The following is a 27395-nucleotide window of genomic DNA, read 5'->3' as shown; positions in this document are numbered from 1 at the left end:
AATCCTGAGACCCTCCCTATAACAAGAGATGTCATATCCAACTCCTTCCCATTCCAAACCTGAGACCCTTCCTTTAGCATGAGATGTGATTTCCAAATCCTTCACATTCCAATCCGGAGACCAATCCTATAGCATGAGATGTGATATCTCAATGCTTCTAATACCAAACCTGAGACCCTTCCGATAGCATGAGATGTGATATCTCTATGCTTCAAAAACCAAACATGAGAACCATCCTATAACATGAGATGTGAATTCCAAATCCTTCCCTTCCCAAACCTGAGACTCTTCCTATAGCATGAGATGTGATATCTCAATGCTTCTAATATCAAACTTGAGACCCTCCCTATAGCATGAGATGTGATATCCAAGTCCTTCCCATTCCAATCCTGAGACACTTCCTATAGCATGAGATGTGATATCTCAATGCTTCTAATACCAAACCTGAGACTCTTCCTATAACATGAGATGGGATATCCAACTCCTTCCCATTCCAATCCTGAGACTCTTCTGATAGCAGAGATGTGATATCTCAATGCTTATACCAAACCTGAGACCCTTCCTACGGCATGAGATGTCATATACAACTCCTTCCCATTCCAATCCTGAGACACTTCCTATAGCATGAGATGTGATATCTCAATGCTTATACCAAACCTGAGACCCTTCCTATATCATGAGATGTGATATCCAACTCCTTCCCATTCCAATCCTGAGACCCTTCCTATAGCATGAGATGTGATGTCTCAATGCTTCTAATACCAAACCTGAGATCCTTCCTATAACATGAGATGTGATATCCAACTCCTTCCATTCCAATCCTGAGACCCTTCCTATAGCATGAGATTTGATATCTCAATGCTTATACCAAACCTGAGACCCTTCCTATAGCATGAGATGTGATATCCAAGTCTTTCCCATTCCAATCCTTAGACCCTTCCTACAGCATGCAATATGATATCTCAATGATTCTAATAACAATCCTGAGACCCATCCTATAACATGAGATGGGATATCCAATTCCTTCCCATTCCAATCCTGAGACACTTCCGATAGCAGAGATGTGATATCTCAATGCTTATACCAAACCTGAGACCCTTCCTACAACATGAGATCGGATATCCAACTCCTTCCCGTTCCAAACATGAGACCCTTCCTTTAGCATGAGATGTAATATCCAGCTCCTTCCCATTCCAATCCTGAGACACTTCCGATAGCATGAGATGTGATATTTCAATGCTTCTAATATCAAAACTGAAACCCTCCCTATAGCATGATATGTGATATCTAAGTCCTTCCCATTCCAATCCTGAGACCCTTCCTATAGCATGAGATGTGATATCTCAATGCTTCTACCAAACCTGAGACCCTTCCTTTAGCATGAGATGTGATATCCAACTCCTTCCCATTCCAACCTGAGACCCTTCCTATAGCATGAGAAGGGATATCCAACTCCTTCCCAATCCAATCCTGAGACCCCTCCGATAGCAGAGATGTGATATCTCAATGCTTATACCAAACCTGAGACCCTTCCTATGGCATGAGATGTGATATCCAACTCCTTGCCATTCAAATCCTGAGACCCTCCCTATAACAAGAGATGTCATATCCAACTCCTTCCCATTCCAAACCTGAGACCCTTCCTTTAGCATGAGATGTGATATCCAAATCCTTCACATTCCAATCCGGAGACCCTTCCTATAACATGAGATGTGATATCCAACTCCTTCCCAATCCAATCCTGAGACCCTTCCGATAGCAGAGATGTGATATCTCAATGCTTATACCAAACCTGAGACCCTTCCTATGGCATGAGATGTGATATCCAACTCCTTGCCATTCAAATCCTGAGACCCTCCCTATAACAAGAGATGTCATATCCAACTCCTTCCCATTCCAAACCTGAGACCCTTCCTTTAGCATGAGATGTGATATCCAAATCCTTCACATTCCAATCCGGAGACCAATCCTATAGCATGAGATGTGATATCTCAATGCTTCTAATACCAAACCTGAGACCCTTCCGATAGCATGAGATGTGATATCTCAATGCTTCAAAAACCAAACATGAGAACCATCCTATAACATGAGATGTGAAATCCAAATCCTTCCCATTCCAATCCTGAGACACTTCCTATAGCATGAGATGTGATATCACAATGCTTCTAATACCAAACCTGAGACCCATCCTATAACATGAGATGTGATATCCAAATCCTTCCCCTTCCAAACCTGAGACCCTTCCTTTAGCATGAGATGTGATATCCAGCTCCTCCCATTCCAATCCTGAGACCCTTCCGATAGCATGAGATGTGGTATCTCAATGCTTCTAATATCAAAACTGAGACCCTCCCTATAGCATGAGATGTGATATCTAAGTCCTTCCCATTCCAATCCTGAGACCCTTCCGATAGCAGAGATGTGATATCTCAATGCTTATACCAAACCTGAGACCCTTCCTATGGCATGAGATGTGATATCCAACTCCTTGCCATTCAAATCCTGAGACCCTCCCTATAACAAGAGATGTCATATCCAACTCCTTCCCATTCCAAACCTGAGACCCTTCCTTTAGCATGAGATGTGATATCCAAATCCTTCACATTCCAATCCGGAGACCAATCCTATAGCATGAGATGTGATATCTCAATGCTTCTAATACCAAACCTGAGACCCTTCCGATAGCATGAGATGTGATATCCAAGTCCTTCCCATTCCAATCCTGAGACACTTCCTATAGCATGAGATGTGATATCTCAATGCTTCTAATACCAAACCTGAGACTCTTCCTATAACATGAGATGGGATATCCAACTCCTTCCCATTCCAATCCTGAGACTCTTCTGATAGCAGAGATGTGATATCTCAATGCTTATACCAAACCTGAGACCCTTCCTACGGCATGAGATGTCATATACAACTCCTTCCCATTCCAATCCTGAGACCCTTCCTATAGCATGAGATGTGATATCTCAATGCTTCTAATATCAAACTTGAGACCCTCCCTATAGCATGAGATGTGATATCCAAGTCCTTCCCATTCCAATCCTGAGACACTTCCTATAGCATGAGATGTGATATCTCAATGCTTCTAATACCAAACATGAGACCCTTCCTATAGCATGAGGTGTGATATCCAACTCCTTCCCATTCCAATCCTGAGACCCTTCCTATAGCATGAGATGTGATGTCTCAATGCTTCTAATACCAAACCTGAGATCCTTCCTATAACATGAGATGTGATATCCAACTCCTTCCATTCCAATCCTGAGACCCTTCCTATAGCATGAGATTTGATATCTCAATGCTTATACCAAACCTGAGACCCTTCCTATAGCATGAGATGTGATATCCAAGTCTTTCCCATTCCAATCCTTAGACCCTTCCTACAGCATGCAATATGATATCTCAATGATTCTAATAACAATCCTGTGACCCGTCCTTTAACATGAGATGGGATATCCAATTCCTTCCCATTCCAATCCTGAGACACTTCCGATAGCAGAGATGTGATATCTCAATGCTTATACCAAACCTGAGACCCTTCCTATAACATGAGATCGGATATCCAACTCCTTCCCGTTCCAAACCTGAGACCCTTCCTTTAGCATGAGATGTAATATCCAGCTCCTTCCCATTCCAATCCTGAGACACTTCCGATAGCATGAGATGTGATATCTCAATGCTTCTAATATTAAAACTGAAACCCTCCCTATAGCATGATATGTGATATCTAAGTCCTTCCCATTCCAATCCTGAGACCCTTCCTATAGCATGAGATGTGATATCTCAATGCTTCTACCAAACCTGAGACCCTTCCTTTAGCATGAGATGTGATATCCAACTCCTTCCCATTCCAACCTGAGACCCTTCCTATAGCATGAGATGTGATATCCAAGTCTTTCCCATTCCAATCCTTAGACCCTTCCTACAGCATGCAATATGATATCTCAATGATTCTAATAACAATCCTGTGACCCGTCCTTTAACATGAGATGGGATATCCAATTCCTTCCCATTCCAATCCTGAGACACTTCCGATAGCAGAGATGTGATATCTCAATGCTTATACCAAACCTGAGACCCTTCCTATAACATGAGATCGGATATCCAACTCCTTCCCGTTCCAAACCTGAGACCCTTCCTTTAGCATGAGATGTAATATCCAGCTCCTTCCCATTCCAATCCTGAGACACTTCCGATAGCATGAGATGTGATATCTCAATGCTTCTAATATTAAAACTGAAACCCTCCCTATAGCATGATATGTGATATCTAAGTCCTTCCCATTCCAATCCTGAGACCCTTCCTATAGCATGAGATGTGATATCTCAATGCTTCTACCAAACCTGAGACCCTTCCTTTAGCATGAGATGTGATATCCAACTCCTTCCCAATCCAATCCTGAGACCCTTCCGATAGCAGACATGTGATATCTCAATGCTTATACCAAACCTGAGACCCTTCCTATGGCATGAGATGTGATATCCAACTCCTTGCCATTCAAATCCTAAGACCCTCCCTATAACAAGAGATGTCATATCCAACTCCTTCCCATTCCAAACCTGAGACCCTTCCTTTAGCATGAGATGTGATATCCAAATCCTTCACATTCCAATCCTGAGACCCTTCCTATAACATGAGATGTGATATCCAACTCCTTCCCAATCCAATCCTGAGACCCTTCCGATAAGAGATGTGATATCTCAATGCTTATACCAAACCTGAGACCCTTCCTATGGCATGAGATGTGATATCCAACTCCTTGCCATTCAAATCCTGAGACCCTCCCTATAACAAGAGATGTCATATCCAACTCCTTCCCATTCCAAACCTGAGACCCTTCCTTTAGCATGAGATGTGATATCCAAATCCTTCCCTTCCCAAACCTGAGACTCTTCCTATAGCATGAGATGTGATATCTCAATGCTTCTAATATCAAACTTGAGACCCTTCCGATAGCATGAGATGTGATATCCAAGTCCTTCCCATTCCAATCCTGAGACACTTCCTATAGCATGAGATGTGATATCTCAATGCTTCTAATACCAAACCTGAGACTCTTCCTATAACATGAGATGGGATATCCAACTCCTTCCCATTCCAATCCTGAGACTCTTCTGATAGCAGAGATGTGATATCTCAATGCTTATACCAAACCTGAGACCCTTCCTACGGCATGAGATGTCATATACAACTCCTTCCCATTCCAATCCTGAGACCCTTCCTATAGCATGAGATGTGATATCTCAATGCTTATACCAAACATGAGACCCTTCCTATAGCATGAGATGTGATGTCTCAATGCTTCTAATACCAAACCTGAGATCCTTCCTATAACATGAGATGTGATATCCAACTCCTTCCATTCCAATCCTGAGACCCTTCCTATAGCATGAGATTTGATATCTCAATGCTTATACCAAACCTGAGACCCTTCCTATAGCATGAGATGTGATATTCAAGTCTTTCCCATTCCAATCCTTAGACCCTTCCTACAGCATGCAATATGATATCTCAATGATTCTAATAACAATCCTGTGACCCGTCCTTTAACATGAGATGGGATATCCAATTCCTTCCCATTCCAATCCTGAGACACTTCCGATAGCAGAGATGTGATATCTCAATGCTTATACCAAACCTGAGACCCTTCCTATAACATGAGATCGGATATCCAACTCCTTCCCGTTCCAAACCTGAGACCCTTCCTTTAGCATGAGATGTAATATCCAGCTCCTTCCCATTCCAATCCTGAGACACTTCTGATAGCATGAGATGTGATATCTCAATGCTTCTAATATCGAAACTGAAACCCTCCCTATAGCATGATATGTGATATCTAAGTCCTTCCCATTCCAATCCTGAGACCCTTCCTATAGCATGAGATGTGATATCTCAATGCTTCTACCAAACCTGAGACCCTTCCTTTAGCATGAGATGTGATATCCATCTCCTTCCCATTCCAACCTGAGACCCTTCCTATAGCATGAGAAGGGATATCCAACTCCTTCCCAATCCAATCCTGAGACCCTTCCGATAGCAGAGATGTGATATCTCAATGCTTATACCAAACCTGAGACCCTTCCTATGGCATGAGATGTGATATCCAACTCCTTGCCATTCAAATCCTGAGACCCTCCCTATAACAAGAGATGTCATATCCAACTCCTTCCCATTCCAAACCTGAGACCCTTCCTTTAGCATGAGATGTGATATCCAAATCCTTCACATTGCAATCCGGAGACCCTTCCTATAACATGAGATGTGATATCCAACTCCTTCCCAATCCAATCCTGAGACCCTTCCGATAAGAGATGTGATATCTCAATGCTTATACCAAACCTGAGACCCTTCCTATGGCATGAGATGTGATATACAACTCCTTGCCATTCAAATCCTGAGACCCTCCCTATAACAAGAGATGTCATATCCAACTCCTTCCCATTCCAAACCTGAGACCCTTCCTTTAGCATGAGATGTGATATCCAAATCCTTCACATTCCAATCCGGAGACCAATCCTATAGCATGAGATGTGATATCTCAATGCTTCTAATACCAAACCTGAGACCCTTCCGATAGCATGAGATGTGATATCTCAATGCTTCAAAAACCAAACATGAGAACCATCCTATAACATGAGATGTGAAATCCAAATCCTTCCCTTCCCAAACCTGAGACTCTTCCTATAGCATGAGATGTGATATCTCAATGCTTCTAATATCAAACTTGAGACCCTCCGTATAGCATGAGATGTGATATCCAAGTCCTTCCCATTCCAATCCTGAGACACTTCCTATAGCATGAGATGTGATATCTCAATGCTTCTAATACCAAACCTGAGACTCTTCCTATAACATGAGATGGGATATCCAACTCCTTCCCATTCCAATCCTGAGACTCTTCTGATAGCAGAGATGTGATATCTCAATGCTTATACCAAACCTGAGACCCTTCCTACGGCATGAGATGTCATATACAACTCCTTCCCATTCCAATCCTGAGACCCTTCCTATAGCATGAGATGTGATATCTCAATGCTTATACCAAACCTGAGACCCTTCCTATAGCATGAGATGTGATATCCAACTCCTTCCCATTCCAATCCTGAGACCCTTCCTATAGCATGAGATGCGATGTATCAATGCTTCTAATACCAAACCTGAGATCCTTCCTATAACATGAGATGTGATATCCAACTCCTTCCATTCCAATCCTGAGACCCTTCCTATAGCATGAGATTTGATATCTCAATGCTTATACCAAACCTGAGACCCTTCCTATAGCATGAGATGTGATATCCAAGTCTTTCCCATTCCAATCCTTAGACCCTTCCTACAGCATGCAATATGATATCTCAATGATTCTAATAACAATCCTGAGACCCGTCCTATAACATGAGATGGGATATCCAATTCCTTCCCATTCCAATCCTGAGACACTTCCGATAGCAGAGATGTGATATCTCAATGCTTATACCAAACCTGAGACCCTTCCTATAACATGAGATCGGATATCCAACTCCTTCCCGTTCCAAACCTGAGACCCTTCCTTTAGCATGAGATGTAATATCCAGCTCCTTCCCATTCCAATCCTGAGACACTTCCGATAGCATGAGATGTGATATCTCAATGCTTCTAATATCAAAACTGAAACCCTCCCTATAGCATGATATGTGATATCTAAGTCCTTCCCATTCAAATCCTGAGACCCTTCCTATAGCATGAGATGTGATATCTCAATGCTTCTACCAAACCTGAGACCCTTCCTTTAGCATGAGATGTGATATCCAACTCCTTCCCATTCCAACCTGAGACCCTTCCAGTAGCATGAGAAGGGATATCCAACTCCTTCCCAATCCAATCCTGAGACCCTTCCGATAGCAGAGATGTGATATCTCTATGCTTATACCAAACCTGCGACCCTTCCTATGGCATGAGATGTGATATCCAACTCCTTGCCATTCAAATCCTGAGACCCTCCCTATAACAAGAGATGTCATATCCAACTCCTTCCCATTCCAAACCTGAGACCCTTCCTTTAGCATGAGATGTGATATCCAAATCCTTCACATTCCAATCCGGAGACCCTTCCTATAACATGAGATGTGATATCCAACTCCTTCCCAATCCAATCCTGAGACCCTTCCGATAGCAGAGATGTGATATCTCAATGCTTATACCAAACCTGAGACCCTTCCTATGGCATGAGATGTGATATCCAACTCCTTGCCATTCAAATCCTGAGACCCTCCCTATAACAAGAGATGTCATATCCAACTCCTTCCCATTCCAAACCTGAGACCCTTCCTTTAGCATGAGATGTGATATCCAAATCCTTCACATTCCAATCCAGAGACCAATCCTATAGCATGAGATGTGATATCTCAATGCTTCTAATACCAAACCTGAGACCCTTCCGATAGCATGAGATGTGATATCTCAATGCTTCAAAAACCAAACATGAGAACCATCCTATAACATGAGATGTGAAATCCAAATCCTTCCCTTCCCAAACCTGAGACTCTTCCTATAGCATGAGATGTGATATCTCAATGCTTCTAATATCAAACTTGAGACCCTCCCTATAGCATGAGATGTGATATCCAAGTCCTTCCCATTCCAATCCTGAGACCCTTCCTATAGCATGAGATGTGATATCTCAATGCTTATACCAAACCTGAGACCCTTCCTATAGCATGAGATGTGATATCCAACTCCTTCCCATTCCAATCCTGAGACCCTTCCTATAGCATGAGATGCGATGTATCAATGCTTCTAATACCAAACCTGAGATCCTTCCTATAACATGAGATGTGATATCCAACTCCTTCCATTCCAATCCTGAGACCCTTCCTATAGCATGAGATTTGATATCTCAATGCTTATACCAAACCTGAGACCCTTCCTATAGCATGAGATGTGATATCCAAGTCTTTCCCATTCCAATCCTTAGACCCTTCCTACAGCATGCAATATGATATCTCAATGATTCTAATAACAATCCTGAGACCCGTCCTATAACATGAGATGGGATATCCAATTCCTTCCCATTCCAATCCTGAGACACTTCCGATAGCAGAGATGTGATATCTCAATGCTTATACCAAACCTGAGACCCTTCCTATAACATGAGATCGGATATCCAACTCCTTCCCGTTCCAAACCTGAGACCCTTCCTTTAGCATGAGATGTAATATCCAGCTCCTTCCCATTCCAATCCTGAGACACTTCCGATAGCATGAGATGTGATATCTCAATGCTTCTAATATCAAAACTGAAACCCTCCCTATAGCATGATATGTGATATCTAAGTCCTTCCCATTCCAATCCTGAGACCCTTCCTATAGCATGAGATGTGATATCTCAATGCTTCTACCAAACCTGAGACCCTTCCTTTAGCATGAGATGTGATATCCAACTCCTTCCCATTCCAACCTGAGACCCTTCCAGTAGCATGAGAAGGGATATCCAACTCCTTCCCAATCCAATCCTGAGACCCTTCCGATAGCAGAGATGTGATATCTCTATGCTTATACCAAACCTGCGACCCTTCCTATGGCATGAGATGTGATATCCAACTCCTTGCCATTCAAATCCTGAGACCCTCCCTATAACAAGAGATGTCATATCCAACTCCTTCCCATTCCAAACCTGAGACCCTTCCTTTAGCATGAGATGTGATATCCAAATCCTTCACATTCCAATCCGGAGACCCTTCCTATAACATGAGATGTGATATCCAACTCCTTCCCAATCCAATCCTGAGACCCTTCCGATAGCAGAGATGTGATATCTCAATGCTTATACCAAACCTGAGACCCTTCCTATGGCATGAGATGTGATATCCAACTCCTTGCCATTCAAATCCTGAGACCCTCCCTATAACAAGAGATGTCATATCCAACTCCTTCCCATTCCAAACCTGAGACCCTTCCTTTAGCATGAGATGTGATATCCAAATCCTTCACATTCCAATCCAGAGACCAATCCTATAGCATGAGATGTGATATCTCAATGCTTCTAATACCAAACCTGAGACCCTTCCGATAGCATGAGATGTGATATCTCAATGCTTCAAAAACCAAACATGAGAACCATCCTATAACATGAGATGTGAAATCCAAATCCTTCCCTTCCCAAACCTGAGACTCTTCCTATAGCATGAGATGTGATATCTCAATGCTTCTAATATCAAACTTGAGACCCTCCCTATAGCATGAGATGTGATATCCAAGTCCTTCCCATTCCAATCCTGAGACACTTCCGATAGCATGAGATGTGATATCTCAATGCTTCTAATACCAAACCTGAGACTCTTCCTATAACATGAGATGGGATATCCAACTCCTTCCCATTCCAATCCTGAGACTCTTCTGATAGCAGAGATGTGATATCTCAATGCTTATACCAAACCTGAGACCCTTCCTACGGCATGAGATGTCATATACAATTCCTTCCCATTCCAATCCTGAGACCCTTCCTATAGCATGAGATGTGATATCTCAATGCTTATACCAAACCTGAGACCCTTCCTATAGCATGAGATGTGATATCCAACTCCTTCCCATTCCAATCCTGAGACCCTTCCTATAGCATGAGATGTGATGTCTCAATGCTTCTAATACCAAACCTGAGATCCTTCCTATAACATGAGATGTGATATCCAACTCCTTCCATTCCAATCCTGAGACCCTTCCTATAGCATGAGATTTGATATCTCAATGCTTATACCAAACCTGAGACCCTTCCTATAGCATGAGATGTGATATCCAAGTCTTTCCCATTCCAATCCTTAGACCCTTCCTACAGCATGCAATATGATATCTCAATGATTCTAATAACAATCCTGAGACCCGTCCTATAACATGAGATGGGATATCCAATTCCTTCCCATTCCAATCCTGAGACACTTCCGATAGCAGAGATGTGATATCTCAATGCTTATAACAAACCTGAGACCCTTCCTACAACATGAGATCGGATATCCAACTCCTTTCCGTTCCAAACCTGAGACCCTTCCTTTAGCATGAGATGTGATATCCAGCTCCTTCCCATTCGAATCCTGAGACACTTCCGATAGCATGAGATGTGATATCTCAATGCTTCTAATATCAAAACTGAAACCCTCCCTATAGCATGATATGTGATATCTAAGTCCTTCCCATTCCAATCCTGAGACCCTTCCTATAGCATGAGATGTGATATCTCAATGCTTCTACCAAACCTGAGACCCTTCCTTTAGCATGAGATGTGATATCCAACTCCTTCCCATTCCAACCTGAGACCCTTCCTATAGCATGAGACGGGATATCCAACTCCTTCCCAATCCAATCCTGAGACCCCTCCGATAGCAGAGATGTGATATCTCAATGCTTATACCAAACCTGAGACCCTTCCTATGGCATGAGATGTGATATCCAACTCCTTGCCATTCAAATCCTGAGACCCTCCCTATAACAAGAGATGTCATATCCAACTCCTTCCCATTCCAAACCTGAGACCCTTCCTTTAGCATGAGATGTGATATCCAAATCCTTCACATTCCAATCCGGAGACCCTTCCTATAACATGAGATGTGATATCCAACTCCTTCCCAATCCAATCCTGAGACCCTTCCGATAGCAGAGATGTGATATCTCAATGCTTATACCAAACCTGAGACCCTTCCTATGGCATGAGATGTGATATCCAACTCCTTGCCATTCAAATCCTGAGACCCTCCCTATAACAAGAGATGTCATATCCAACTCCTTCCCATTCCAAACCTGAGACCCTTCCTTTAGCATGAGATGTGATATCCAAATCCTTCACATTCCAATCCGGAGACCAATCCTATAGCATGAGATGTGATATCTCAATGCTTCTAATACCAAACCTGAGACCCTTCCGATAGCATGAGATGTGATATCTCAATGCTTCAAAAACCAAACATGAGAACCATCCTATAACATGAGATGTGAAATCCAAATCCTTCCCTTCCCAAACCTGAGACTCTTCCTATAGCATGAGATGTGATATCTCAATGCTTCTACCAAACCTGAAACCCTTCCTATAGCATGAGATGTGATATCCAACTCCTTCCCATTCCAATCCTGAGACACTTCCTATAACATGAGATGTGATATCCAAATCCTTCCCCTTCCAAACCTGAGACCCTTCCTTTAGCATGAGATGTGATATCCAGCTCCTCCCATTCCAATCCTGAGACCCTTCCGATAGCATGAGATGTGGTATCTCAATGCTTCTAATATCAAAACTGAGACCCTCCCTATAGCATGAGATGTGATATCTAAGTCCTTCCCATTCCAATCCTGAGACCCTTCTGATAGCAGAGATGTGATATCTCAATGCTTATACCAAACCTGAGACCCTTCCTATGGCATGAGATGTGATATCCAACTCCTTGCCATTCAAATCCTGAGACCTCCCTATAACAAGAGATGTCATATCCAACTCCTTCCCATTCCAAACCTGAGACCCTTCCTTTAGCATGAGATGTGATATCCAAATCCTTCACATTCCAATCCGGAGACCAATCCTATAGCATGAGATGTGATATCTCAATGCTTCTAATACCAAACCTGAGACCCTTCCGATAGCATGAGATGTGATATCTCAATGCTTCAAAAACCAAACATGAGAACCATCCTATAACATGAGATGTGAAATCCAAATCCTTCCCTTCCCAAACCTGAGACTCTTCCTATAGCATGAGATGTGATATCTCAATGCTTCTAATATCAAACTTGAGACCCTCCCTATAGCATGAGATGTGATATCCAAGTCCTTCCCATTCCAATCCTGAGACACTTCCTATAGCATGAGATGTGATATCTCAATGCTTCTAATACCAAACCTGAGACTCTTCCTATAACATGAGATGGGATATCCAACTCCTTCCCATTCCAATCCTGAGACTCTTCTGATAGCAGAGATGTGATATCTCAATGCTTATACCAAACCTGAGACCCTTCCTACGGCATGAGATGTCATATACAACTCCTTCCCATTCCAATCCTGAGACCCTTCCTATAGCATGAGATGTGATATCTCAATGCTTATACCAAACATGAGACACTTCCTATAGCATGAGATGTGATATCCAACTCCTTCCCATTCCAATCCTGAGACCCTTCCTATAGCATGAGATGTTATGTCTCAATGCTTCTAATACCAAACCTGAGATCCTTCCTATAACATGAGATGTGATATCCAACTCCTTCCATTCCAATCCTGAGACCCTTCCTATAGCATGAGATTTGATATCTCAATGCTTATACCAAACCTGAGACCCTTCCTATAGCATGAGTTGTGATATCCAAGTCTTTCCCATTCCAATCCTTAGACCCTTCCTAGAGCATGCAATATGATATCTCAATGATTCTAATAACAATCCTGAGACCCGTCCTATAACATGAGATGGGATATCCAATTCCTTCCCATTCCAATCCTGAGACACTTCCGATAGCAGAGATGTGATATCTCAATGCTTATACCAAACCTGAGACCCTTCCTATAACATGAGATCGGATATCCAACTCCTTCCCGTTCCAAACCTGAGACCCTTCCTTTAGCATGAGATGTAATATCCAGCTCCTTCCCATTCCAATCCTGAGACACTTCCGATAGCATGAGATGTGATATCTCAATGCTTCTAATATCAAAACTGAAACCCTCCCTATAGCATGATATGTGATATCTAAGTCCTTCCCATTCCAATCCTGAGACCCTTCCTATAGCATGAGATGTGATATCTCAATGCTTCTACCAAACCTGAGACCCTTCCTTTAGCATGAGATGTGATATCCAACTCCTTCCCATTCCAACCTGAGACCCTTCCTATAGCATGAGAAGGGATATCCAACTCCTTCCCAATCCAATCCTGAGACCCTTCCGATAGCAGAGATGTGATATCTCAATGCTTATACCAAACCTGAGACCCTTCCTATGGCATGAGATGTTATATCCAACTCCTTGCCATTCAAATCCTGAGACCCTCCCTATAACAAGAGATGTCATATCCAACTCCTTCCCATTCCAAACCTGAGACCCTTCCTTTAGCATGAGATGTGATATCCAAATCCTTCACATTCCAATCCGGAGACCCTTCCTATAACATGAGATGTGATATCCAACTCCTTCCCAATCCAATCCTGAGACCCTTCCGATAGCAGAGATGTGATATCTCAATGCTTATACCAAACCTGAGACCCTTCCTATGGCATGAGATGTGATATCCAACTCCTTGCCATTCAAATCCTGAGACCCTCCCTATAACAAGAGATGTCATATCCAACTCCTTCCCATTCCAAACCTGAGACCCTTCCTTTAGCATGAGATGTGATATCCAAATCCTTCACATTCCAATCCGGAGACCAATCCTATAGCATGAGATGTGATATCTCAATGCTTCTAATACCAAACCTGAGACCCTTCCGATAGCATGAGATGTGATATCTCAATGCTTCAAAAACCAAACATGAGAACCATCCTATAACATGAGATGTGAAATCCAAATCCTTCCCTTCCCAAACCTGAGACTCTTCCTATAGCATGAGATGTGATATCTCAATGCTTCTAATATCAAACTTGAGACCCTCCCTATAGCATGAGATGTGATATCCAAGTCCTTCCCATTCCAATCCTGAGACACTTCCTATAGCATGAGATGTGATATCTCAATGCTTCTAATACCAAACCTGAGACTCTTCCTATAACATGAGATGGGATATCCAACTCCTTCCCATTCCAATCCTGAGACTCTTCTGATAGCAGAGATGTGATATCTCAATGCTTATACCAAACCTGAGACCCTTCCTACGGCATGAGATGTCATATACAACTCCTTCCCATTCCAATCCTGAGACCCTTCCTATAGCATGAGATGTGATATCTCAATGCTTATACCAAACCTGAGACCCTTCCTATAGCATGAGATGTGATATCCAACTCCTTCCCATTCCAATCCTGAGACCCTTCCTATAGCATGAGATGCGATGTATCAATGCTTCTAATACCAAACCTGAGATCCTTCCCATAACATGAGATGTAATATCCAACTCCTTCCATTCCAATCCTGAGACCCTTCCTATAGCATGAGATTTGATATCTCAATGCTTATACCAAACCTGAGATCCTTCCTATAACATGAGATGTGATATCCAACTCCTTCCATTCCAATCCTGAGACCCTTCCTACAGCATGCAATATGATATCTCAATGATTCTAATAACAATCCTGAGACCCGTCCTATAACATGAGATGGGATATCCAATTCCTTCCCATTCCAATCCTGAGACACTTCCGATAGCAGAGATGTGATATCTCAATGCTTATACCAAACCTGAGACCCTTCCTATAACATGAGATCGGATATCCAACTCCTTCCCGTTCCAAACCTGAGACCCTTCCTTTAGCATGAGATGTAATATCCAGCTCCTTCCCATTCCAATCCTGAGACACTTCCGATAGCATGAGATGTGATATCTCAATGCTTCTAATATCAAAACTGAAACCCTCCCTATAGCATGATATGTGATATCTAAGTCCTTCCCATTCCAATCCTGAGACCCTTCCTATAGCATGACATGTGATATCTCAATGCTTCTACCAAACCTGAGACACTTCCTTTAGCATGAGATGTGATATCCAACTCCTTCCCATTCCAACCTGAGACCCTTCCTATAGCATGAGAAGGGATATCCAACTCCTTCCCAATCCAATCCTGAGACCCTTCCGATAGCAGAGATGTGATATCTCTATGCTTATACCAAACCTGAGACCCTTCCTATGGCATGAGATGTGATATCCAACTCCTTGCCATTCAAATCCTGAGACCCTCCCTATAACAAGAGATGTCATATCCAACTCCTTCCCATTCCAAACCTGAGACCCTTCCTTTAGCATGAGATGTGATATCCAAATCCTTCACATTCCAATCCGGAGACCCTTCTTATAACATGAGATGTGATATCCAACTCCTTCCCAATCCAATCCTGAGACCCTTCCGATAGCAGAGATGTGATATCTCAATGCTTATACCAAACCTGAGACCCTTCCTATGGCATGACATGTGATATCCAACTCCTTGCCATTCAAATCCTGAGACCCTCCCTATAACAAGAGATGTCATATCCAACTCCTTCCCATTCCAAACCTGAGACCCTTCCTTTAGCATGAGATGTGATATCCAAATCCTTCACATTCCAATCCAGAGACCAATCCTATAGCATGAGATGTGATATCTCAATGCTTCTAATACCAAACCTGAGACCCTTCCGATAGCATGAGATGTGATATCTCAATGCTTCAAAAACCAAACATGAGAACCATCCTATAACATGAGATGTGAAATCCAAATCCTTCCCTTCCCAAACCTGAGACTCTTCCTATAGCATGAGATGTGATATCTCAATGCTTCTACCAAACCTGAAACCCTTCCTATAGCATGAGATGTGATATACAACTCCTTCCCATTCCAATCCTGAGACACTTCCTATAGCATGAGATGTGATATCACAATGCTTCTAATACCAAACCTGAGACCCATTCTATAACATGAGATGTGATATCCAAATCCTTCCCCTTCCAAACCTGAGACCCTTCCTTTAGCATGAGATGTGATATCCAAATCCTTCACATTCCAATCCGGAGACCCTTCTTATAACATGAGATGTGATATCCAACTCCTTCCCAATCCAATCCTGAGACCCTTCCGACAGCAGAGATGTGATATCTCAATGCTTATACCAAACCTGAGACCCTTCCTATGGCATGAGATGTGATATCCAACTCCTTGCCATTCAAATCCTGAGACCCTCCCTATAACAAGAGATGTCATATCCAACTCCTTCCCATTCCAAACCTGAGACCCTTCCTTTAGCATGAGATGTGATATCCAAATCCTTCACATTCCAATCCGGAGACCAATCCTATAGCATGAGATGTGATATCTCAATGCTTCTAATACCAAACCTGAGACCCTTCCGATAGCATGAGATGTGATATCTCAATGCTTCAAAAACCAAACATGAGAACCATCCTATAACATGAGATGTGAAATCCAAATCCTTCCCTTCCCAAACCTGAGACTCTTCCTATAGCATGAGATGTGATATCTCAATGCTTCTAATATCAAACTTGAGACCCTCCCTATAGCATGAGATGTGATATCCAAGTCCTTCCCATTCCAATCCTGAGACACTTCCTATAGCATGAGATGTGATATCTCAATGCTTCTAATACCAAACCTGAGACTCTTCCTATAACATGAGATGGGATATCCAACTCCTTCCCATTCCAATCCTGAGACTCTTCTGATAGCAGAGATGTGATATCTCAATGCTTATACCAAACCTGAGACCCTTCCTACGGCATGAGATGTCATATACAACTCCTTCCCATTCCAATCCTGAGACCCTTCCTATAGCATGAGATGTGATATCTCAATGCTTATACCAAACCTGAGACCCTTCCTATAGCATGAGATGTGATATCCAACTCCTTCCCATTCCAATCCTGAGACCCTTCCTATAGCATGAGATTTGATATCTCAATGCTTATACCAAACCTGAGATCCTTCCTATAACATGAGATGTGATATCCAACTCCTTCCATTCCAATCCTGAGACCCTTCCTACAGCATGCAATATGATATCCCAATGATTCTAATAACAATCCTGAGACCCGTCCTATAACATGAGATGGGATATCCAACTCCTTCCCGTTCCAAACCTGAGACCCTTCCTTTAGCATGAGATGTAATATCCAGCTCCTTCCCATTCCAATCCTGAGACACTTCCGATAGCATGAGATGTGATATCTCAATGCTTCTAATATCAAAACTGAAACCCTCCCTATAGCATGATATGTGATATCTAAGTCCTTCCCATTCCAATCCTGAGACCCTTCCTATAGCATGAGATGTGATATCTCAATGCTTCTACCAAACCTGAGACCCTTCCTTTAGCATGAGATGTGATATCCAACTCCTTCCCATTCCAACCTGAGACCCTTCCTATAGCATGAGAAGGGATATCCAACTCCTTCCCAATCCAATCCTGAGACCCTTCCGATAGCAGAGATGTGATATCTCTATGCTTATACCAAACCTGAGACCCTTCCTATGGCATGAGATGTGATATCCAACTCCTTGCCATTCAAATCCTGAGACCCTCCCTATAACAAGAAATGTCGTATCCAACTCCTTCCCATTCCAAACCTGAGACCCTTCCTTTAGCATGAGATGTGATATCCAAATCCTTCACATTCCAATCCGGAGACCCTTCTTATAACATGAGATGTGATATCCAACTCCTTCCCAATCCAATCCTGAGACCCTTCCGATAGCAGAGATGTGATATCTCAATGCTTATACCAAACCTGAGACCCTTCCTATGGCATGACATGTGATATCCAACTCCTTGCCATTCAAATCCTGAGACCCTCCCTATAACAAGAGATGTCATATCCAACTCCTTCCCATTCCAAACCTGAGACCCTTCCTTTAGCATGAGATGTGATATCCAAATCCTTCACATTCCAATCCAGAGACCAATCCTATAGCATGAGATGTGATATCTCAATGCTTCTAATACAAAACCTGAGACCCTTCCGATAGGATGAGATGTGATATCTCAATGCTTCAAAAACCAAACATGAGAACCATCCTATAACATGAGATGTGAAATCCAAATCCTTCCCTTCCCAAACCTGAGACTCTTCCTATAGCATGAGATGTGATATCTCAATGCTTCTACCAAACCTGAAACCCTTCCTATAGCATGAGATGTGATATACAACTCCTTCCCATTCCAATCCTGAGACACTTCCTATAGCATGAGATGTGATATCACAATGCTTCTAATACCAAACCTGAGACCCATTCTATAACATGAGATGTGATATCCAAATCCTTCCCCTTCCAAACCTGAGACCCTTCCTTTAGCATGAGATGTGATATCCAGCTCCTCCCATTCCAATCCTGAGACCCTTCCGATAGCATGAGATGTGATATCTCAATGCTTCTAATATCAAAACTGAGACCCTCCCTATAGCATGAGATGTGATATCTAAGTCCTTCCCATTCCAATCCTGAGACCCTTCCGATAGCAGAGATGTGTTATCTCAATGCTTATACCAAACCTGAGACCCTTCCTATGGCATGAGATGTGATATCCAACTCCTTGCCATTCAAATCCTGAGACCCTCCCTATAACAAGAGATGTCATATCCAACTCCTTCCCATTCCAAACCTGAGACCCTTCCTTTAGCATGAGATGTGATATCCAAATCCTTCACATTCCAATCCGGAGACCAATCCTATAGCATGAGATGTGATATCTCAATGCTTCTAATACCAAACCTGAGACCCTTCCGATAGCATGAGATGTAATATCTCAATGCTTCAAAAACCAAACATGAGAACCATCCTATAACATGAGATGTGAAATCCAAATCCTTCCCTTCCCAAACCTGAGACTCTTCCTATAGCATGAGATGTGATATCTCAATGCTTCTAATATCAAACTTGAGACCCTCCCTATAGCATGAGATGTGATATCCAAGTCCTTCCCATTCCAATCCTGAGACACTTCCTATAGCATGAGATGTGATATCTCAATGCTTCTAATACCAAACCTGAGACTCTTCCTATAACATGAGATGGGATATCCAACTCCTTCCCATTCCAATCCTGAGACTCTTCTGATAGCAGAGATGTGATATCTCAATGCTTATACCAAACCTGAGACCCTTCCTACGGCATGAGATGTCATATACAACTCCTTCCCATTCCAATCCTGAGACCCTTCCTATAGCATGAGATGTGATATCTCAATGCTTATACCAAACCTGAGACCCTTCCTATAGCATGAGATGTGATATCCAACTCCTTCCCATTCCAATCCTGAGACCCTTCCTATAGCATGAGATGTGATGTCTCAATGCTTATACCAAACCTGAGACCCTTCCTATAGCATGAGATGTGATATCCAAGTCTTTCCCATTCCAATCCTTAGACCCTTCCTACAGCATGCAATATGATATCTCAATGATTCTAATAACAATCCTGAGACCCGTCCTATAACATGAGATGGGATATCCAATTCCTTCCCATTCCAATCCTGAGACACTTCCGATAGCAGAGATGTGATATCTCAATGCTTATACCAAACCTGAGACCCTTCCTATAACATGAGATCGGATATCCAACTCCTTCCCGTTCCAAACCTGAGACCCTTCCTTTAGCATGAGATGTAATATCCAGCTCCTTCCCATTCCAATCCTGAGACACTTCCGATAGCATGAGATGTGATATCTCAATGCTTCTAATATCAAAACTGAAACCCTCCCTATAGCATGATATGTGATATCTAAGTCCTTCCCATTCCAATCCTGAGACCCTTCCTATAGCATGAGATGTGATATCTCAATGCTTCTACCAAACCTGAGACCCTTCCTTTAGCATGAGATGTGATATCCAACTCCTTCCCATTCCAACCTGAGACCCTTCCTATAGCATGAGAAGGGATATCCAACTCCTTCCCAATCCAATCCTGAGACCCTTCCGATAGCAGAGATGTGATATCTCAATGCTTATACCAAACCTGAGACCCTTCCTATGGCATGAGATGTGATATCCAACTCCTTCCCATTCCAATCCTGAGACACTTCCTATAGCATGAGATGTGATATCACAATGCTTCTAATACCAAACCTGAAACCCATCCTATAACATGAGATGTGATATCCAAATCCTTCCCCTTCCAAACCTGAGACCCTTCCTTTAGCATGAGATGTGATATCCAGCTCCTCCCATTCCTATCCTGAGACCCTTCCGATAGCATGAGATGTGATATCTCAATGCTTCTAATATCAAAACTGAGACCCTCCTTATAGCATGAGATGTGATATCTAAGTCCTTCCCATTCCAATCCTGAGACCCTTCCGATAGCAGAGATGTGATATCTCAATGCTTATACCAAACCTGAGACCCTTCCTATGGCATGAGATGTGATATCCAACTCCTTGCCATTCAAATCCTGAGACCCTCCCTATAACAAGAGATGTCATATCCAACTCCTTCCCATTCCAAACCTGAGACCCTTCCTTTAGCATGAGATGTGATATCCAAATCCTTCACATTCCAATCCGGAGACCAATCCTATAGCATGAGATGTGATATCTCAATACTTCTAATACCAAACCTGAGACTCTCCCTATAGCATGAGATGTGATATCCAAGTCCTTCCCATTCCAATCCTGAGACACTTCCTATAGCATGAGATGTGATATCTCAATGCTTCTAATACCAAACCTGAGACTCTTCCTATAACATGAGATGGGATATCCAACTCCTTCCCATTCCAATCCTGAGACTCTTCTGATAGCAGAGATGTGATATCTCAATGCTTATACCAAACCTGAGACCCTTCCTACGGCATGAGATGTCATATACAACTCCTTCCCATTTCAATCCTGAGACCCTTCCTATAGCATGAGATGTGATATCTCAATGCTTATACCAAACCTGAGACCCTTCCTATAGCATGAGATGTGATATCCAACTCCTTCCCATTCCAATCCTTAGACCCTTCCTACAGCATGCAATATGATATCTCAATGATTCTAATAACAATCCTGAGACCCGTCCTATAACATGAGATGGGATATCCAATTCCTTCCCATTCCAATCCTGAGACACTTCCGATAGCAGAGATGTGATATCTCAATGCTTATACCAAACCTGAGACCCTTCCTATAACATGAGATCGGATATCCAACTCCTTCCCGTTCCAAACCTGAGACCCTTCCTTTAGCATGAGATGTAATATCCAGCTCCTTCCCATTCCAATCCTGAGACACTTCCGATAGCATGAGATGTGATATCTCAATGCTTCTAATATCAAAACTGAAACCCTCCCTACAGCATGATATGTGATATCTAAGTCCTTCCCATTCAAATCCTGAGACCCTTCCTATAGCATGAGATGTGATATCTCAATGCTTCTACCAAACCTGAGACCCTTCCTTTAGCATGAGATGTGATATCCAACTCCTTCCCATTCCAACCTGAGACCCTTCCAGTAGCATGAGAAGGGATATCCAACTCCTTCCCAATCCAATCCTGAGACCCTTCCGATAGCAGAGATGTGATATCTCTATGCTTATACCAAACCTGCGACCCTTCCTATGGCATGAGATGTGATATCCAACTCCTTGCCATTCAAATCCTGAGACCCTCCCTATAACAAGAGATGTCATATCCAACTCCTTCCCATTCCAAACCTGAGACCCTTCCTTTAGCATGAGATGTGATATCCAAATCCTTCACATTCCAATCCGGAGACCCTTCCTATAACATGAGATGTGATATCCAACTCCTTCCCAATCCAATCCTGAGACCCTTCCGATAGCAGAGATGTGATATCTCAATGCTTATACCAAACCTGAGACCCTTCCTATGGCATGAGATGTGATATCCAACTCCTTGCCATTCAAATCCTGAGACCCTCCCTATAACAAGAGATGTCATATCCAACTCCTTCCCATTCCAAACCTGAGACCCTTCCTTTAGCATGAGATGTGATATCCAAATCCTTCACATTCCAATCCAGAGACCAATCCTATAGCATGAGATGTGATATCTCAATGCTTCTAATACCAAACCTGAGACCCTTCCGATAGCATGAGATGTGATATCTCAATGCTTCAAAAACCAAACATGAGAACCATCCTATAACATGAGATGTGAAATCCAAATCCTTCCCTTCCCAAACCTGAGACTCTTCCTATAGCATGAGATGTGATATCTCAATGCTTCTAATATCAAACTTGAGACCCTCCCTATAGCATGAGATGTGATATCCAAGTCCTTCCCATTCCAATCCTGAGACACTTCCTATAGCATGAGATGTGATATCTCAATGCTTCTAATACCAAACCTGAGACTCTTCCTATAACATGAGATGGGATATCCAACTCCTTCCCATTCAAATCCTGAGACTCTTCTGATAGCAGAGATGTGATATCTCAATGCTTATACCAAACCTGAGACCCTTCCTACGGCATGAGATGTCATATACAACTCCTTCCCATTCCAATCCTGAGACCCTTCCTATAGCATGAGATGTGATATTTCAATGCTTATACCAAACCTGAGACCCTTCCTATAGCATGAGATGTGATATCCAACTCCTTCCCATTCCAATCCTGAGACCCTTCCTATAGCATGAGATGTGATGTCTCAATGCTTCTAATACCAAACCTGAGATCCTTCCTATAACATGAGATGTGATATCCAACTCCTTCCATTCCAATCCTGAGACCCTTCCTATAGCATGAGATTTGATATCTCAATGCTTATACCAAACCTGAGACCCTTCCTATAGCATGAGATGTGATATCCAAGTCTTTCCCATTCCAATCCTTAGACCCTTCCTACAGCATGCAATATATCTCAATGATTCTAATAACAATCCTGAGACCCGTCCTATAACATGAGATGGGATATCCAATTCCTTCCCATTCCAATCCTGAGACACTTCCGATAGCAGAGATGTGATATCTCAATGCTTATACCAAACCTGAGACCCTTCCTACAACATGAGATCGGATATCCAACTCCTTCCCGTTCCAAACCTGAGACCCTTCCTTTAGCATGAGATGTGATATCCAGCTCCTTCCCATTCCAATCCTGAGACACTTCCGATAGCATGAGATGTGATATCTCAATGCTTCTAATATCAAAACTGAAACCCTCCCTATAGCATGATATGTGATATCTAAGTCCTTCCCATTCCAATCCTGAGACCCTTCCTATAGCATGAGATGTGATATCTCAATGCTTATACCAAACCTGAGACCCTTCCTTTAGCATGAGATGTGATATCCAACTCCTTCCCATTCCAACCTGAGACCCTTCCTATAGCATGAGAAGGGATATCCAACTCCTTCCAAATCCAATCCTGAGACCCCTCCGATAGCAGAGATGTGATATCTCAATGCTTATACCAAACCTGAGACCCTTCCTATGGCATGAGATGTGATATCCAACTCCTTGCCATTCAAATCCTGAGACCCTCCCTATAACAAGAGATGTCATATCCAACTCCTTCCCATTCCAAACCTGAGACCCTTCCTTTAGCATGAGATGTGATATCCAAATCCTTCACATTCCAATCCGGAGACCCTTCCTATAACATGAGATGTGATATCCAACTCCTTCCCAATCCAATCCTGAGACCCTTCCGATAGCAGAGATGTGATATCTCAATGCTTATACCAAACCTGAGACCCTTCCTATGGCATGAGATGTGATATCCAACTCCTTGCCATTCAAATCCTGAGACCCTCCCTATAACAAGAGATGTCATATCCAACTCCTTCCCATTCCAAACCTGAGACCCTTCCTTTAGCATGAGATGTGATATCCAAATCCTTCACATTCCAATCCGGAGACCAATCCTATAGCATGAGATGTGATATCTCAATGCTTCTAATACCAAACCTGAGACCCTTCCGATAGCATGAGATGTGATATCTCAATGCTTCAAAAACCAAACATGAGAACCATCCTATAACATGAGATGTGAAATCCAAATCCTTCCCTTCCCAAATCTGAGACTCTTCCTGTAGCATGAGATGTGATATCTCAATGCTTCTACCAAACCTGAAACCCTTCCTATAGCATGAGATGTGATATCCAACTCCTTCCCATTCCAATCCTGAGACACTTCCTATAGCATGAGATGTGATATCACAATGCTTCTAATACCAAACCTGAGACCCATCCTATAACATGAGATGTGATATCCAAATCCTTCCCCTTCCAAACCTGAGACCCTTCCTTTAGCATGAGATGTGATATCCAGCTCCTCCCATTCCAATCCTGAGACCCTTCCGATAGCATGAGATGTGGTATCTCAATGCTTCTAATATCAAAACTGAGACCCTCCCTATAGCATGAGATGTGATATCTAAGTCCTTCCCATTCCAATCCTGAGACCCTTCCGATAGCAGAGATGTGATATCTCAATGCTTATACCAAACCTGAGACCCTTCCTATGGCATGAGATGTGATATCCAACTCCTTGCCATTCAAATCCTGAGACCCTCCCTATAACAAGAGATGTCATATCCAACTCCTTCCCATTCCAAACCTGAGACCCTTCCTTTAGCATGAGATGTAATATCCAGCTCCTTCCCATTCCAATCCTGAGACACTTCCGATAGCATGAGATGTGATATCTCAATGCTTCTAATATCAAAACTGAAACCCTCCCTACAGCATGATATGTGATATCTAAGTCCTTCCCATTCAAATCCTGAGACCCTTCCTATAGCATGAGATGTGATATCTCAATGCTTCTACCAAACCTGAGACCCTTCCTTTAGCATGAGATGTGATATCCAACTCCTTCCCATTCCAACCTGAGACCCTTCCAGTAGCATGAGAAGGGATATCCAACTCCTTCCCAATCCAATCCTGAGACCCTTCCGATAGCAGAGATGTGATATCTCTATGCTTATACCAAACCTGCGACCCTTCCTATGGCATGAGATGTGATATCCAACTCCTTGCCATTCAAATCCTGAGACCCTCCCTATAACAAGAGATGTCATATCCAACTCCTTCCCATTCCAAACCTGAGACCCTTCCTTTAGCATGAGATGTGATATCCAAATCCTTCACATTCCAATCCGGAGACCCTTCCTATAACATGAGATGTGATATCCAACTCCTTCCCAATCCAATCCTGAGACCCTTCCGATAGCAGAGATGTGATATCTCAATGCTTATACCAAACCTGAGACCCTTCCTATGGCATGAGATGTGATATCCAACTCCTTGCCATTCAAATCCTGAGACCCTCCCTATAACAAGAGATGTCATATCCAACTCCTTCCCATTCCAAACCTGAGACCCTTCCTTTAGCATGAGATGTGATATCCAAATCCTTCACATTCCAATCCAGAGACCAATCCTATAGCATGAGATGTGATATCTCAATGCTTCTAATACCAAACCTGAGACCCTTCCGATAGCATGAGATGTGATATCTCAATGCTTCAAAAACCAAACATGAGAACCATCCTATAACATGAGATGTGAAATCCAAATCCTTCCCTTCCCAAACCTGAGACTCTTCCTATAGCATGAGATGTGATATCTCAATGCTTCTAATATCAAACTTGAGACCCTCCCTATAGCATGAGATGTGATATCCAAGTCCTTCCCATTCCAATCCTGAGACACTTCCTATAGCATGAGATGTGATATCTCAATGCTTCTAATACCAAACCTGAGACTCTTCCTATAACATGAGATGGGATATCCAACTCCTTCCCATTCAAATCCTGAGACTCTTCTGATAGCAGAGATGTGATATCTCAATGCTTATACCAAACCTGAGACCCTTCCTACGGCATGAGATGTCATATACAACTCCTTCCCATTCCAATCCTGAGACCCTTCCTATAGCATGAGATGTGATATTTCAATGCTTATACCAAACCTGAGACCCTTCCTATAGCATGAGATGTGATATCCAACTCCTTCCCATTCCAATCCTGAGACCCTTCCTATAGCATGAGATGTGATGTCTCAATGCTTCTAATACCAAACCTGAGATCCTTCCTATAACATGAGATGTGATATCCAACTCCTTCCATTCCAATCCTGAGACCCTTCCTATAGCATGAGATTTGATATCTCAATGCTTATACCAAACCTGAGACCCTTCCTATAGCATGAGATGTGATATCCAAGTCTTTCCCATTCCAATCCTTAGACCCTTCCTACAGCATGCAATATATCTCAATGATTCTAATAACAATCCTGAGACCCGTCCTATAACATGAGATGGGATATCCAATTCCTTCCCATTCCAATCCTGAGACACTTCCGATAGCAGAGATGTGATATCTCAATGCTTATACCAAACCTGAGACCCTTCCTACAACATGAGATCGGATATCCAACTCCTTCCCGTTCCAAACCTGAGACCCTTCCTTTAGCATGAGATGTGATATCCAGCTCCTTCCCATTCCAATCCTGAGACACTTCCGATAGCATGAGATGTGATATCTCAATGCTTCTAATATCAAAACTGAAACCCTCCCTATAGCATGATATGTGATATCTAAGTCCTTCCCATTCCAATCCTGAGACCCTTCCTATAGCATGAGATGTGATATCTCAATGCTTATACCAAACCTGAGACCCTTCCTTTAGCATGAGATGTGATATCCAACTCCTTCCCATTCCAACCTGAGACCCTTCCTATAGCATGAGAAGGGATATCCAACTCCTTCCAAATCCAATCCTGAGAACCCTCCGATAGCAGAGATGTGATATCTCAATGCTTATACCAAACCTGAGACCCTTCCTA

Source organism: Ambystoma mexicanum, chromosome 4q (assembly GCF_040938575.1).
Source record: "Ambystoma mexicanum isolate Mex_15411 chromosome 4q, UKY_AmexF1_1, whole genome shotgun sequence".
NCBI classification, from domain to species: domain Eukaryota; kingdom Metazoa; phylum Chordata; class Amphibia; order Caudata; family Ambystomatidae; genus Ambystoma; species Ambystoma mexicanum.
Note: the sequence above shows the minus strand (reverse complement) of the source record.